Source organism: Pogona vitticeps, chromosome 3 (genome assembly GCF_051106095.1).
Source record: "Pogona vitticeps strain Pit_001003342236 chromosome 3, PviZW2.1, whole genome shotgun sequence".
NCBI classification, from domain to species: domain Eukaryota; kingdom Metazoa; phylum Chordata; class Lepidosauria; order Squamata; family Agamidae; genus Pogona; species Pogona vitticeps.
This window is the reverse complement of record NC_135785.1, coordinates 172,326,880-172,342,307: the sequence shown is the minus strand read 5'-3', so window position 1 is coordinate 172,342,307 and position 15,428 is coordinate 172,326,880. Positions and strand designations below refer to the sequence as shown.

Below are 15,428 nucleotides of genomic sequence, written 5' to 3'. Positions count from 1 at the left end.
AAGCCTGGACAGAGAGCAATCAAGAGTTTGCACATGCTAAAATGGGCTGAATGAGTCCAAACTCAGCTAGCCATGATACAACGCTCCTTCTCACAGGTCTGCCCACATAAGAACACCCTTGTACTCTCAGATGTTATTATGAAAAGGTCAAGTGGGCTATGTAGTCCTTAGACTTAACTTGCACCACTGACAGGACTCTAAGTAAGCTAGGCCGAGGCAGCACTCTCAGATGACCCTATGACAAGTGTACTGTTCAGAAAACCAATTGAGTTTTATAATCTTTATTTTATTAAAGCATAAGTATGTTACTAAGTATCAAAGCCAAATTAAACCAAAACAAATAAACTAGCATTGTGCTGTTTAGTTACAAAGAGGTAGTGAGGCAAAGAAAACATGAAAAATAGAAAAGTGTTCAAAAACCTTACAAAAACACAAAAAGCCATTAAAAAGAATAAAAACAGTTCCAGTCCAGGAAATCATTAGTAAACACAAAATAATCCAAGCAGGTTATAAAAAGGCTATAGTCCTCAGTGATCCTGTAGAACAAGAATCCTGTACTAAAAAGAAAGATTCAGTAAAAGTCCCATTATCCTTAGAAAAGTAAAATCCAGTAAATGTACCATAGTCCTTACAAAATTACAAAATCCTTACAAAATTACAAGAGCATAGTCCATATGGAGTATTCCAAGAAAAGAAGTTCATAAAGAATATTCCATAGGTAACAGTCCATAGAAATTAATCCAAGCATAGTCCTTAGGGAAAAATCCCATAAGTCCATAGGTAATCCAGTATAGTAAAGGTTAGTCCCATGTGTCACGAATGACTGAAGGATCGGTCTTGAAAGACAATGTCCATAGGCAAAAAGTTCCTTTTTCAAGAGTAACTGGCAAGGGCTTAATGCACCTTCCCACGATGTCATCCAATCAGAGTTCGTTACTATGCAAACAGTCCTGTCGCACCACATGACTTCTTTCTCATACGCACCAGATGTTATTTGGGTTATGGTGGTTTATCAAAGAGTCACAACAATTCCCATCTATCTAATCACACCGAGTCCTTTCTCAGGCTCTCAGAATAACATTCTCTCTGCTCGCCTAGAAAACAACTTGTCAGCATAGCAAAGATACTTTATACAAAGAAACAAGATGGAACCTCTCTGGCTCATTTCTTAATTACAAAACCCATATGCCTTTAAAAGATTTTAACTCAAAAACCCATCTCATCACATACCACACTGTGGAAATATTCACATGGGTGTCACATTAGTCTGTTGCACCATGAAACTTATTAGCCATTAAGGTGCTACAAGACTCCTGGTTGTTTACTGTATACTACTGTATACTGTTGATGAATTAGAAAGAAAATGTGTTCCATAAAATATTGATGACTTCAGTAATATACGCTGTTTGGATAGCTCAGTGAGTTGGGTATCCCGCTGCGGAACCAGAGGTTGGGAGTTCAATTCCCCCCTGTGCCTCCTGGATAAACAGCCAGCCTGTGTGGCCTTGGGCAAGCTGCACAGTCCCAGGACATCCCCAGAAGAAGGGAATAAAGGGTAAACCACTTCTAAGTACTCTCTACCTGGAACACCCCAAAAAGAGTTGCCATAATTCAGAAATGAGGTGATAGCACACAATTATTATTATCATTTAGTAATATATAGGATGGAGAGTGCACTATCAGAAAAAAAGGGAGAGAAGAGAAACAAACAAGTCTTGACAGTACTGTGTTGTTCCTTGTAACTTCTATCAAATAGAATCGGGATTGTTTTATATTTCAGTGGGCTGTGGAAATAAACAATTTGAGCATGAAGTCTAATGACTAGACACATTACCGAGGTGTATGCATTACACTCCAATGTGTTCAGCAATAGTTGTGTGTCCTTGTCACACAGTCAAATTAACCGCAGTTACTTTGGAAAAGAAAAAGTTTCAGATAATATCTCAATGAAATAAGCAAGATAAAAATATCGTATTTATATGCTTCTTACTCAAACATAATGATTATAACAGATGTCTTAGCTCTGGTAGAAAAGTGTCATGAGGTTTTGATTCAACTTGTTTTTCCCTTTTGAAAAGCCTGAATGGAGTGTTTGGGGTTTGCTTAAGTATGATAGTTTATTTGGGAAAGGATGTGACTTTACTACCATCAAATGGCAAAGCAGGGCCACATGCAATTGATGGTCTTCTCAGGGCCAGCTCTACCATTAGGCAGAATGAGACAGGTGCCTCGGAGAACTGACCTTGAATGCCATGAAACAGCAGCAAATAGTGGTTTCCTCTGCTATCATTGTACTTTTGAGTTCAGGGTTGGGAAAAGATACTAAGCAGGATTTGTGCCTAATGAAACAAGAGAACTTGTCTGGCTATGGAGATTGTGCATCATATCTTTGATATATGGGAGGCAGTAACACATCCTGCGTCAGTCTCCTCACTGCCTCCACCATCACCTTTTCTTACAAATCACTAAGAAATGCCCTCTTACTGCAACCTACTGGCTATAACTCTATAATTTCTTCTTAATTACTTATTGGAAACTTCTAGTGATTGACAACCCTTCACAAAATACATTGTCTGCTCTGTTTGGGATGTAGAATTATTCTTTTTTGTTTTAATTCCAAATGTAAGTTTGCTTTGTTAGTGGATAAACCAGGGGATAATAATAAACTGGGATTGAATGGGATTGAATAAGGAAGGAATTAACCCTTTTCTGTACTGCAGTGGTCCTAAGAAAAGCCACTCCTCTGAAATTGCTATTTGTATTAGAATCATAAAATAATGAAGGCCATTGAGTCCAGCCCCCTGCTCAATGCAGGAATCCAAGTCAAAGGAAGGAGTGACAGTGGAAGACGGATATCTTCCCAGTGTGAATGGCATTATCTGAGCAACATTAGTTGAGAAGAAGAAAGACTTCAGCTTTTCCTCTGCACTTGCTGCTGTCCTAATAATTATTGCCACATCCCCAGCTGATGCTATTTTGCATTTGAAATGCAAGCAAACAAGCATTTTAACAGACCTGAGCCAAAATATTGGTCTCTGGTTGTGCACTCTTCTGCTTGCTAAAATCTGTCTGCACTGGGGACATTGAGCAATGGCTGTGGAGGAGGTTGTGGTTTAGCCTGGTCGAAAGCAAAAGAGATACTATGCTACATGATTTCATTTCTCCAATACAGCTTGTCTGTGCCTATGAGGCTGGCCTCAGTGGGAGTGAGGGATGCAACAGGGCAAACATATATGACCTTTGTTTCACCTGGAGCCCCAACTAGACTTTCTGCTGCCACTGCTTGGGGGGGGGGAGGGCATGTGCGTGTCTCTTACTGTCATGAACCTTGGTTTTACTGACTTCCTGACTTCCTTCCTTCCTAAGGTTCCAAAGGGCAACTTGCTCTGAAGGGCTGACCTTGGTTTCACCGTTGCCTTACATCCTCTAGCATGTAATGCCACTGTGTCAAATTCGCAGATGGGTCCTTAAGAGGACTCTACACTGATGACAAAATGAAGGTAGCTTTGTTGATCTGCAAGAATGAAATAAAATTCAACATGAAAAGTCAGGCACTGCTATTTATTAGAACCAACCATCCTCCCACAAGAGTCATCAGACTTGGTTGTAAAAATAAGGGTGGGAATGGGAAACTGAAGTGTAGAAATGTGTGCTCTACGGTTACTAAGAAATATTCACGTTGGCCCCCAACTGACTCTTTTAAACAGGTATACCACACATCTTCAGTTTTACTGAAGAGGTAGCTGTCCAAGCCATTACTGGCCTTGTATGTCTAGAGATGGTGACCTACCATTTTATTGTCAGGCCTTGCTAGATGTCATGTGACACCCAGCAATGATTCATGAAATCTACACTCTTCACCTTAGGAGTGATTTTCTCTGCAGACCACCAAGCTTAAATAGTAAACCTCAAAATATTGCACCAACAATTTGGACTTTCACACTTCTTTCCCCCATCCCATCCTCAACATTTTAAACCGCTTGCCTGATTCAGAGATCTAAATAACTCAAAAGTTTTTATGTTGTTGTGGAATTGTAATTGGTCCTAATAGAAGTGCAGCCTGCTTGTAGATTGTGGAATTTGTTTCGTGCATTCAGGAATTAGCAGCATTCATGCTCAACAGGTGCTAACAATGTCCATTCACCACAAGATTTTGTCTGGAACTGCTTCAGCAATTCAACGACGTGTGGGATGGTCCAGAGGTATACTGACTCTGTCTCCAGGCCAAATCTTGAAAAGCCAAACCCTTTATACAGTTTTTTGCATAAGATTTAGAACAAATCTACAGGCTTAGTGGTCCACTGGGAGCAGAGCTTGTAAAATTACTATTCAGGAAAATAAACAGCGATGTTCTGTTGTTGTTGTTGTTGTTGTTGTTGTTGTTGTTGTTGTTGTTGTTGTTGTTGTTGTTGTTGTTGTTGTTGTTGTTCTATGCTCTCAAGTTGCTTGTGACCTACTGTGAAACTTCTCTTTAATGGGACTCATGTATTTGTTCATTCATTTTCAAAGTGAATGCTGCCATTTATTTATTTATTTATTTATTTATTTATTTATTTATTTATTTATTTATTTATTTATTTATTTATTTATTTAGCTGGATAACTCAGTGAGTTACATATCTATCCGGCTGGGAATTTCAATTTGCTACTGTGTCTCCCAGGAGACAAGACAGACTATGTGTAGCTTTGGGCAAAGGAATGCGAAGCCAATTCTGGGTGTGTTATGCTTAGGAAACCTTGGAAAGGGTCACCATAAGTCGGAATTGACTTGACTAGCACGTAACTCTCGTGTACTCCCTGTCTGCAATAGCTGACATGGTTCCTTTGCAAAGCAAAACAAAAACAAACCATCAAGGCAGTAATGGGCACAGACAGACAGTCTGTTTAACAAGAAAGGGCATGCTTTCAGAAGGAGCTGAACTAATCAACCTTTATCTAGAAATTCAGAAAGAGAGAAGCCTTTTCACTGATGACAGCTGTTCTTTATGTATTCATTTTGGCTCTTTAAATGCTTGATGTTCTGTGTCATTAGCTTTCTCTGCATTTTATGTAGGTGAACGGACGGAATGGCTACACTAGCAGCAGGGAGCAAGCTAGTGTGGGCTGCTTGGGAATGGCTGGGCTTGATTAGAATGTTTTAATCAAGCCTGTCCATTCACATGGAAATTACTCCTGCCAATGTTGTGAAGTGGGATATAGGCAAATTACTCACTTCCCCTGCTCAGGAGAGGCCAGGGAAAATGAACATTTTTTTTCACTTATCAATTATCAATCACTTATTTTAGAAAAACTTTTATTTGACTTCTCTTAAAGGGCTTGCAGCCAAACCTAGCACCATGGATTTGACTGCAGGCAGTTTTTCAACTGTCCCTTTAAAGGAGAGGCAAAGCAATCTTGGAGGGTGGAATAGCTGATGCAGTAACATACAATCCTATTTCCACACACACACACACACGCTTCCCCTGCCCTCTGCTGAGCAATTTGCCCAGTATCCTGCCCCCTTGCAATATAAAAAAATTGAAAGAGGAAAGCTTTCTCTAGATCAGGGGTCTCAAACATGCGGCCCAGGGGCCATTTGCGGCCCCCCAGATTATAGTTTGTGGCCCTAGCCTTGCCTGCCCCCCAAAGCGCCCACACATCCTCTGCTGTCAAGAGTTTAAAAAAAAGCCTTGCCTCGCTTGCCGGCTCTCTCCCAAGACAGCACCTCTTGCACCCTCCATCCAGAACTGCAGCCTGCCAGCCAGCCCACCTGTCTGCCGGCTAAGGAAACTCCTGGGTGGCTTCCTCGGCCTCTTGCAGAAAATCTGATGCCGCCCAGCCTCTGCCTCCAGGGACCCCCAGGTAAATTGCGTTTAAAACCCCTGCTCTAGATCATCTCCAGTGATTACACATGCTGGAACTGATCAAACCAAAGTGATCCTACTTGGGCTGGAAAGATGTGGGTCGGAATGTGCTGGGAATGGGCTGGTACATTCTCGGGGGTGGGGGGAATCATCTAATCACTGTCTTTAAGAGTGCACTAGCCCATCTGTGCAGAGTTCCAAAGAGTGGATGAAACAACCTGTGTAGTCAGCCTCTGATTTTGAAAGGTCTCTAACTGTTTAATTTTGAGGGAGAAGATTAAATCTTTAATGAGTTCCCATTACCATGAATGTATAAATAATACTGCCTGTGGATGTGACATCTGCAATACTTTGATAATAGTATTTGTGTTATGCGCAGTTCTTGAATTTATGTTTTCTCCCCCCCCCCCCATCCTTTCTATCTAGTAATTTCAACAGCTTTGTGGCATGGATGATTCAAGACAAGAGAGAGATTGCTTTCCCTCACTGATTCATTACCTCTGCTTTTCCTTATTTATGATATGAATCTGGAAGTAAAGCAAAACTGCTTCTCGAACATATTTCACTTCAGAAAGAGTGATGGAGATAAATCATTCCAAAAACACAGCAGAACTGATTTTTAAAAATCGGACAGTCATTCTCCTAATGCTGCCTGTCTTAGAACTGAAATATAGCCAATCATAGTTCTGGAATATTACCAATCTATAGATAAAATTAAACCTCAGTTTTGGGGGATACTAAATAGACACTGAAAAGTAGGTCAGTAGGTCATTAATGTAAACCTGAACTGATAGAAACTCCCCAACCTGCTGTACTAGAGGAAAAATGCGGTGGGGGGGAGGAGGGACAGACAGACACAGAATATTCTTAGGAGAAATTATGTGCTCTGAAATTCTCCGCCATTTTAATCTCAAAGTGTAAGTCAGAAGAGATAAAAATCCAATTCCTTGGGGGGGGGACATCTAGAAACCAAAATATCTTCCTTTTGCAGAAATGATTGAAATTTTACTCCAGAATTGATTTTATGCTACTGTTACACCATGCCAGGAAAAAAAAACTCATAATAAAAAAGGTCATTGCTACCCAGTGGAGAGCTAAAGAAGGCCTTGGCCCTGTGCTCAAATGCTCTGCAGAAAGACTGTGACAACCTTCCTCTGAACTGATATTAATGGATGGAACAACCACTATCCTGTTTACTGAGGGCCGAGTGAAACACTCCCCTGGCGTTCCTGCAGCCTTTGGCTTTCTGCTCCATACCCTGGAGATCACACCTCTTGACTGCAACTGGGTTAGCCACACTGTGCACTGAGGGGGGCAAGATGATCCTGCCCAATGCCTCATTTTCCCAAGAAGGGCACATGCCATAGAAAATAGTTTCCACGGTAACAGTCATTTTTTTCTTTCCAGGAAACAGAGCTGGCCCTACCATCTGGCAGAGGGGCACATATAAAGCAGCAGATTGTGAGTGTTATAAAAGTACAAGAAATTGTTAGTTATTGCATTTTTAAAGTTGGGTTTGAAGGTGTGTTTTGGGGTTTGTCTGCCTCATGTGCCAGGAATATAGTTATGCAAAAATGGCCTTTCAAACTTCTCCACCTTGTTTGTGTTGCAGAGTTTTGAATTTTTGGTTAAATTCCTCTAACTAAGCAACAGAGGCACAGGGATTTACAGAGCAGAACAGCTTCACATTTCCCAGAGTAATCCACCCTTTTTCTCATTAACTGGCACATACAGTCTCAATAGCTCATTCTGAACATTAGCAGTAGAAAGAATAAAAACCATTAATTTTCTTACAGACCAACAGCAAAGCAACAAACATGACTGCTTTCAACAACAGACTTCAACAGACTCTGGAGAGTGGGAAAAAACCATCAGAGAAGAGGTGGGATTCCCTCTGAATTCAGAGCCAGGGAAGAAAGGATTGGTTAGTGTTGGATAGATTTACAGTCAACCCACTCCAAAAAGCTCCCTCCCTGTCAAACCTACTAAAGGCAGCATGTGACTCCAACATTTTGCTGGTACTGAAATTTGGCGTGGGAGAGGAGAAATTCTCCAGCAATTTCTCACAATTAAGGCTTATTATTATTAGAGGCTGCAGCACATCTTTCTCCCCAATTCCACAAATTTTTCTTGTTTTCTGCCCTGCAAGTGGCAAGAAGAGTAACTATGTTAACAGTCTGGCTACCATTTTGCTTCCTTCAGAGTGCCATCTAGCTAGTCTCAGAGCCACCGTTACCATTAGGGCACTGTGCTGGTTGTGGCAATGAAGCAGCTGTCAAACCAAACTAAAAATTGTGAAGAAAATTTGTAAAGATTTCTGCAAAGTGGAATTTTCTATTTCTAGAGAAGTGACAAAAAAAAAATCTCAAAGCGGTTCTCAGGAAAATGTTTTCTCAGAAATTTTGGCTCTGCACTGGTCATTCTTCATAGCTTAGGAATTTCCTCAGGCCGTCCAAATGTCACATCTTTGATGGGTCACTGTAGATCTTTTTTGTCTCTATTGCAGGTGTTTTAAAATACTCAGTTCCTTCCTTGTAAGGCCTGTAATGGGTGTGAGAGATGCCAGCGATGCATCTGGCTCCAGGACAGAGGTAAAATTAATACAATATCATAGTTTGCCCTCAAATTCCCCCAAGGTTTTCTTGAAAGAGGCTCCAATTTTTCTGCCTCATTCTTTGGAGTCTTTTAGAATTAATTCTGGTTATATTTTCCAGCTTGCAATAACACTACAAGGTCCCTAAGAATCTGCAATTTTTCTTTCGGTAACATATTTCCTCATTACTATGCTGTTTCCCTGGCTGCTCATATTTTGTGCTCTTTAAAAAAAACCTATGGAGAGAATTACGTTATGATATTTTCCTCTGAACTTTAATCCAAGTGTGGTAAGCTAAAGGGAGGGAGAATGTCAGCTGTCACAGAGATGGCTGTACAATGAAGGGCAAGACTCACATACTGTACAGTACATAATCCTCAGCCACCTGATCTAAGATAAGGGCAAAGATCCTGAACCTTACTCATGAACATTTCTGGCACATATTTTTCCTTCTTGAGGAAGAATTTTTTGTTAACAAATTGAATTAGAGTGATTAAAAATTCTCACAGGATTACTATTTGGCAAAGCACTAGCCAGGATACATTTAGGTAGCATGACGAAGACAGAGGGAGGTATCACCATTTGGTCTGCCACAGGCAGTAAAATACATATATTGAGCTTACTCTGTCAAGGAACCATCCTAGGTGTAGCACTGAAAGGAAGGCCAAGGTTTCTAATGGCATCTCACTCGTAACTATGTCCCACGAGAGGGGGAAAAAGTCATGACAGTTAAACAATTTTTCAACTGGAATTGTGTTTGTGGCTCACAATATCTACAGTGTGTGCATAACCTCTGGTGTATCTTCTGAATACATGTGACATACTGGTTCCTAGCTTGTTTTGAGTTTATTCAACATTCTTGGGCCGATGGGTCAGTTTAAACCAGTGGTTTTTAACGTGGGCGATAATGCCCCCCAGGGGGCGATTTCATTTTTCAGAGGGGCAGTAGAACGAAAAGGGGCGGTGTGGGGGCGCTGGAGCAGAAGGGGGCGGTAGGGGGGCGCTGGAGCAAGCCAAACCTGTGAAGGTGGCTGCAGCCTTTTTACAGTGTGCATGAATATATATTTTCCTCCAATCTTAATTTAGTTTCAGAGTTTTTGTCCTGAAATTTTTAGTTCCTGCATTGTGGTTTGTTTTTATGCCCTTTTTATATTTCTTTCTTGCGTCTTAAAATTCGCTTGCAACTAAATCATTAAATGTTACTTTTGGGGGGCATTTCATTTTCTTGGAATTGAATTTTGTTTTCAGGGGTCATAGGATTTAAGTGTCTTAAATAAATAAATAAATAAATAAATAAATAAATAAATAAATAAATAAATAAATAAATAAATAAATAAATAAATAAATAAGGTATATCACCGTGGGGAGGGAGGCGATGATAACTTCCTCAATGGCTCAAGGGGGCGTTTCTTTCAAAAAGGTTAAGAACCACTGGTTTAAACTACTGCCTGCCTCACTGTTAGCAATGTTTAATCACTGGCTGGAGCAAAGTGGGGACTTTTGGACCTGCAAGATATTTGACTATGGATCCCACCATCCTTCATCATTGAATATGGTGACTGGAACTGGTATGATTAGGAGTCCAGCGACTTTATTTATTTAACCCACTAATAGGCTGCTTCTCTGCAAAATTATCAAAGCAGCGAAAACAATTCCAACACTAAAGAATAAAAGTAAAATTCAACCATAAAAGAATTATTTGGACAAACAAAAAAATAACTCTTTGATTGGCTGAGTCACTTTCAAGGGAAAGCATATTTAAAAAGAGATAAATCATATGGAGATGTCCAGATATCAATACCTACATCCAATTGCTAATTTCAAGAGCTAGTCCACTAAACCAATTGCTGAATGCTATTGCATCACTCGCAAAGATGAACATGATAAAAGACAAAAATGGGAGGGACCTAACAGAAGCAGAAGACGTCAAGAAGAGGTGGCAAGAATACACAGAGGAATTATATCAGAAAGATTTGGATATCCCGGACAACCCAGACAATGTAGTTGCTGACCTTGAGCCAGACATCCTGGAGAGCGAAGTCAAGTGGGCCTTAGAAAACCTGGCTAACAACAAGGCCAGTGGAGGTGATGGCATTCCAATTGAACTATTTAAAATCTTGAAAGATGATGCTGTTAAGGTGCTACATTCAATATGCCAGCAAGTTTGGAAAACTCAACAGTGGCCAGAGGATTGGAAAAGATCAGTCTACATCCCAATCCCAAAGAAAGGCAGTGCCAAAGAATGCTCCAACTACCGCACAATTGCACTCATTTCACACGCTAGCAAGGTTATGCTCAAAATCCTCCAAGGTAGGCTTCAGCAGTATGTGGACCGAGAACTCCCAGAAGTACAAGCTGGATTCCGAAGAGGCAGAGGAACTCGAGACCAAATTGCTAACTTGCGCTGGATTATGGAGAAAGCCAGAGAGTTCCAGAAAAATATCTACTTCTGCTTCATTGACTATGCGAAAGCCTTTGACTGTGTGGACCACAACAAACTATGGCAAGTTCTTAAAGAAATGGGAGTGCCTGACCACTTTATCTGTCTCCTGAGAAACCTATATGTGGGACAGGAAGCAACAGTCAGAACTGGTCATGGAACAACTGAGTGGTTCAAAATTGGGAAAGGAGTACGGCAAGGCTGTATACTGTCCCCCAGCTTATTTAACTTGTATGCAGAATACATCATGCGGAAGGCTGGACTGGAAGAAGCCCAAGCCGGAATTAAGATTGCCGGAAGAAATATCAACAACCTCCGATATGCAGATGATACCACTCTGATGGCAGAAAGTGAGGAGGAATTGAAGAACCTTGTAATGAGAGTGAAAGAGGAGAGTGCAAAAAACGGTCTGAAACTCAACATCAAAAAAACTAAGATCATGGCCACTGGTCCCATCACCTCCTGGGAAATAGAAGGGGAAGATATGGAGGCAGTGTCAAATTTTATTTTCCTGGGCTCCATGATCACTGCAGATGGAGACAGCAGCCCCGAAATTAAAAGACGTCTGCTTCTTGGGAGGAAAGCGATGACAAATCTTGACAGCATCTTGAAAAGCAGAGACATCACCTTGCCAACAAAAGTCCGAATAGTCAAAGCTATGGTTTTTCCTGTCGTGATGTATGGAAGTGAGAGCTGGACCATAAAGAAAGCAGATCGCCGAAGAATTGATGCCTTTGAATTGTGGTGCTGGAGGAGGCTCTTGAGAATCCCCTGGACTGCAAGGAGAACAAACTTATCAGTTCTAAAGGAAATCAACCCCGAGTGCTCACTGGAAGGACAGATCCTGAAGCTGAGGCTCCAGTACTTTGGCCATCTCATGAGAAGAAAAGAGTCCTTGGAAAAAACCCTGATGTTAGGAAGGTGTGACGGCAAGAGGAGAAGGGGACGACCGAGGATGAGATGGCTGGACAGTGTCTGTGAAGCAACCAACATGAACCTGACACAACTCCGGGAGGCAGTAGAAGACAGGAGGGCCTGGCGTGCTCTGGTCCATGGGGTCACGAAGAGTCGGACACGACTAAACGACTAAACACACACACAAACACATTGCATCACTCTCTGGTACATGACCACTGGATTCTGTGGGGCTTCTTTACATGAGTATTGCAGCCACAATGAACTTACAGGGATGTGTGGTTTTCTTTTCTCAAGGAACAAAGCTAACTAAACAGTATGTAATAGGAATATGGCCCAAATACACCTTTGAGATCATTCACCAACACTTACTTTGTTTCAGAAGCACCACAGTACAGTTAATAAGTATATCACACTAGAAGTTGTAGAAGGGGTAACTGTGTTAGTCCGTGCAAGTCTTATATGTGAAAGCAAAGTGAAAATAAAAAGTAAAAAAAAAAAAAACAATACATGGTGACCTAAAAGACCAACTTACATTTTTTATGTGAGCTTTCGTAGACATATCAACTTCATCAGACCACTTTTTACTGTTTTTATCTATAAATATATCATTAAATTTTCACCCAATAATAGACAACATCAAGAGCAGTTGGGACAGCTAACATGAAATCTTCCATAGTAGGGGCGTAAACAGCACTCTGCCAAAGCAGGAGTGCTTTCAGGAAAAACTGAAGTAATGCAGATGTCTCTTAAAAGCAAAATGAGTTAGGAACAAAGTCCCAAATATCTTTATCAACCAGGGCAGAAGATCCACAGCCCCTCCTCCATAAACATGCTGAAACCAAGATGGTAAGGCGCTATATCATCCTCCAGGGGGATAGCAGCTCTTACCCTCTCCAGCAATCTCTTTCTCAGCTCAAATTAAGAATCACAGCTCCTTCCTAAGATTCTCTCTCTCCCCCCCCCCCACGCATTTTGGAGGTGGAACCTGTCAGGACTGAATCTCCCTAAGGAGCATGGCTCCTTCGGTCAGGAAATTCCTCAGCCACCTTTACGCTGGGGCAAGTCCTCAACCTCCAGCAATGCATAGCCTTTGAGCCTAGAATAAGCCTGACCTTAAAAGAACACTTTACTTTTACTTAGTACTTTGCAAGTACAGACAAATGGGCTTTGTAGTTCCTCAGAACTCACAACAGCTCAGATAATTAGGACTTCTCTGGTAGCTAGTCAATGGCCATTACCACTCCTCTGGATTTAGCCAAACTATGCTGATCCAAGAGACAATCCTTGTTGAAGGTTTTTAATAATTAATGTTTTATTAAGAAAATATATCAACTCAACTCACTCATTTCACACACTAGCAAGGTTATGCTCAAAATCCTACAAGACAGGCTTCAGCAGTATGTGGACCAAGAACTCCCAGAAGTACAAGCTGGATTTCGAAGGGGCAGAGGAACTAGAGACCCAGTTGCTAACATGCACTGGATTATGGAGAAAGTCAGAGAGTTTAAGGAAAACATCTACTTCTGCTTCATTGACTATGCAAAAGCCTTTGACTGCGTGGACCACAGCAAACTATGGCAAGTTCTTAAAGAAATGGGAGTGCCTGACCACCTTATCCATCTCCTGAGAAATCTATATGTGGGACAGGAAGCAACAGTTAGAATTGGATATGGAACAACTGATTGGTTCAAAATTGGGAAAGCAGTATGACAAGGCTGTATATTGTCTCCCTGCATATTTAACTTATCTGCGGAATACATAATGCGAAAGGCTGGACTGGAGGAATCCCAAACCGGAATTAAGATTGCCGGGAGAAATATCAACAGCCTCAGATATGCAGATGATACCACTCTGATGGCAGAAAGCGCCTAGAGTGGTCCGGTGGGCCAGATAGGCGGGGTATAAATTAAATAAATAAATAAATAAATGAATGAATGAATGAATGAATGAATGAATGAATGAATGAATGAATGAATGAATGAATGAGGGGACTGACGCCGAGGGAGGCCCGGAAGGAGAAAACAAGAAACCGGGCCTTCTCGGCAGTTGCCCCTCGGCTGTGGAACACACTTCCCACTGAAATTCGGCTGGCACCCTCGCTGGGTGTCTTCAAAAACCAACTAAAAACATGGTTATTCAGACAGGCCTTCCCCCCAGTCACCTAAGTTCCTTCCCCCTTTTTTCTGGTTCTTAATGTTGCCATCTTGGATAATATTAATTATAATAATTGCATTATGTTAGTTATTCTTCTATATTGTTTTAATGTGTTTTAATTTTTGTAAGCCGCCCCGAGTAGACCTTGTCTAGAGGGGTGGGGTAGAAATTAAATAAATAAATAAAATGAATGAATGAATGAATGAATGAATGAATGAATGAATGAATGAATGAATAAATAAATAAATAAATAAATAAATAAATAAATAAATAAATAAATAAATAAATAAATAAATAAATAAATAACCTTGTAATGAGGGTGAAAGGGGAGAGTGGAAAAAATGGTCTGAAGCTCAACATCAAAAAAACTAAGATCATGGCCACTGGTCCCATCACCTCCTGGCAAATAGAAGGGGAAGATATGGGGGCAGTGACAGATTTTACTTTCTTGGGCTCCGTGATCACTGCAGATAGTGGCAGCAGCCATGAATTTAAAAGATGCCTGCTTCTTGGGATGAAAGTAGTTACAAACCTAGACGGCATCTTAAAAAGCAGAGACATCACCTTGCCGACAAAGGTCTGCATATTCAAAGCTATGGTTTTCCCTGTAGCGATGTATGGAATTGAGAATTGGATCATAAAGAAGGCTGACTGCTGAAGAACTGATGCTTTTGAATTGTGGTGCTGGAGGAGACTCTTGAGAGTCCCCTGGACTGCAAAGAGAACAAACCTATCCATTTTGAAGGAAATCAACCATGAGTGCTCACTGGAAGGACAGATCCTGAAGCTGAGGCTCCAATACTTTGGCCATCTCATGAGAAGAGACGACTCCCTGGAAAGACTTCCCTGATGTTGGGAAGGTGTGAAGGCAAGAGGAGAAGGGGATGACAGAGGACGAGATGGTTGAACAGTGTCATTGAAGCTACCAACATGAATTTGACCAAACTCTGGGAGGCAGTGGAAGACAGGAGGGCCTGGAGTGCTCTGGTCCATGGGGTCACGAAGAGTCAGACATGACTTAATGGTTAAACAACAAGAAGAAAATATATAGTTTCACAGAAACAGTTTGTTTCTGCTCAAGCATAGCATAAAGAACATGTTCAAAAGAATACACCGTTAAATACAGCAACTAATTCCCATTAAAAATAACAAACACTAAATTGGGATAAGGTGGGCTAGCCCCACCTCCTTCTTTCCCTTACTTACATTCTCTTTCTCCTCCAAGCCACATACTCAAACCATCAATCCTTCATCATGGATCTCGTGTAGAACAAGAACCACATAACCCATCGTCCATTTTCTACATTCTCCAGACCTCCTTGTTGACCAGAAACCAATCAACTGAAAGAGGTTTAACTGTCTGTTCTACCCCTAATTCTCATGAAGATGCAGGTGGTTTATCCTTGTATGCTTATCGGGATTCACAGTGTACCAGGATGACTGTAAATTAAGAAAAACATCCTCTCTGCCTTTCTCACATT

The 15,428-nt window shown here is 41.1% G+C and overlaps 1 protein-coding gene across 4 annotated transcripts in view; it reads right to left on the bottom strand.

Moving 5' to 3' along the window:
- The window catches only part of LOC110085445 (histone H2A), a 113,165-nt gene that overhangs the window by 38,642 nt on the left and 59,095 nt on the right, over positions 1–15,428 (bottom strand). The window lies entirely within an intron of this gene.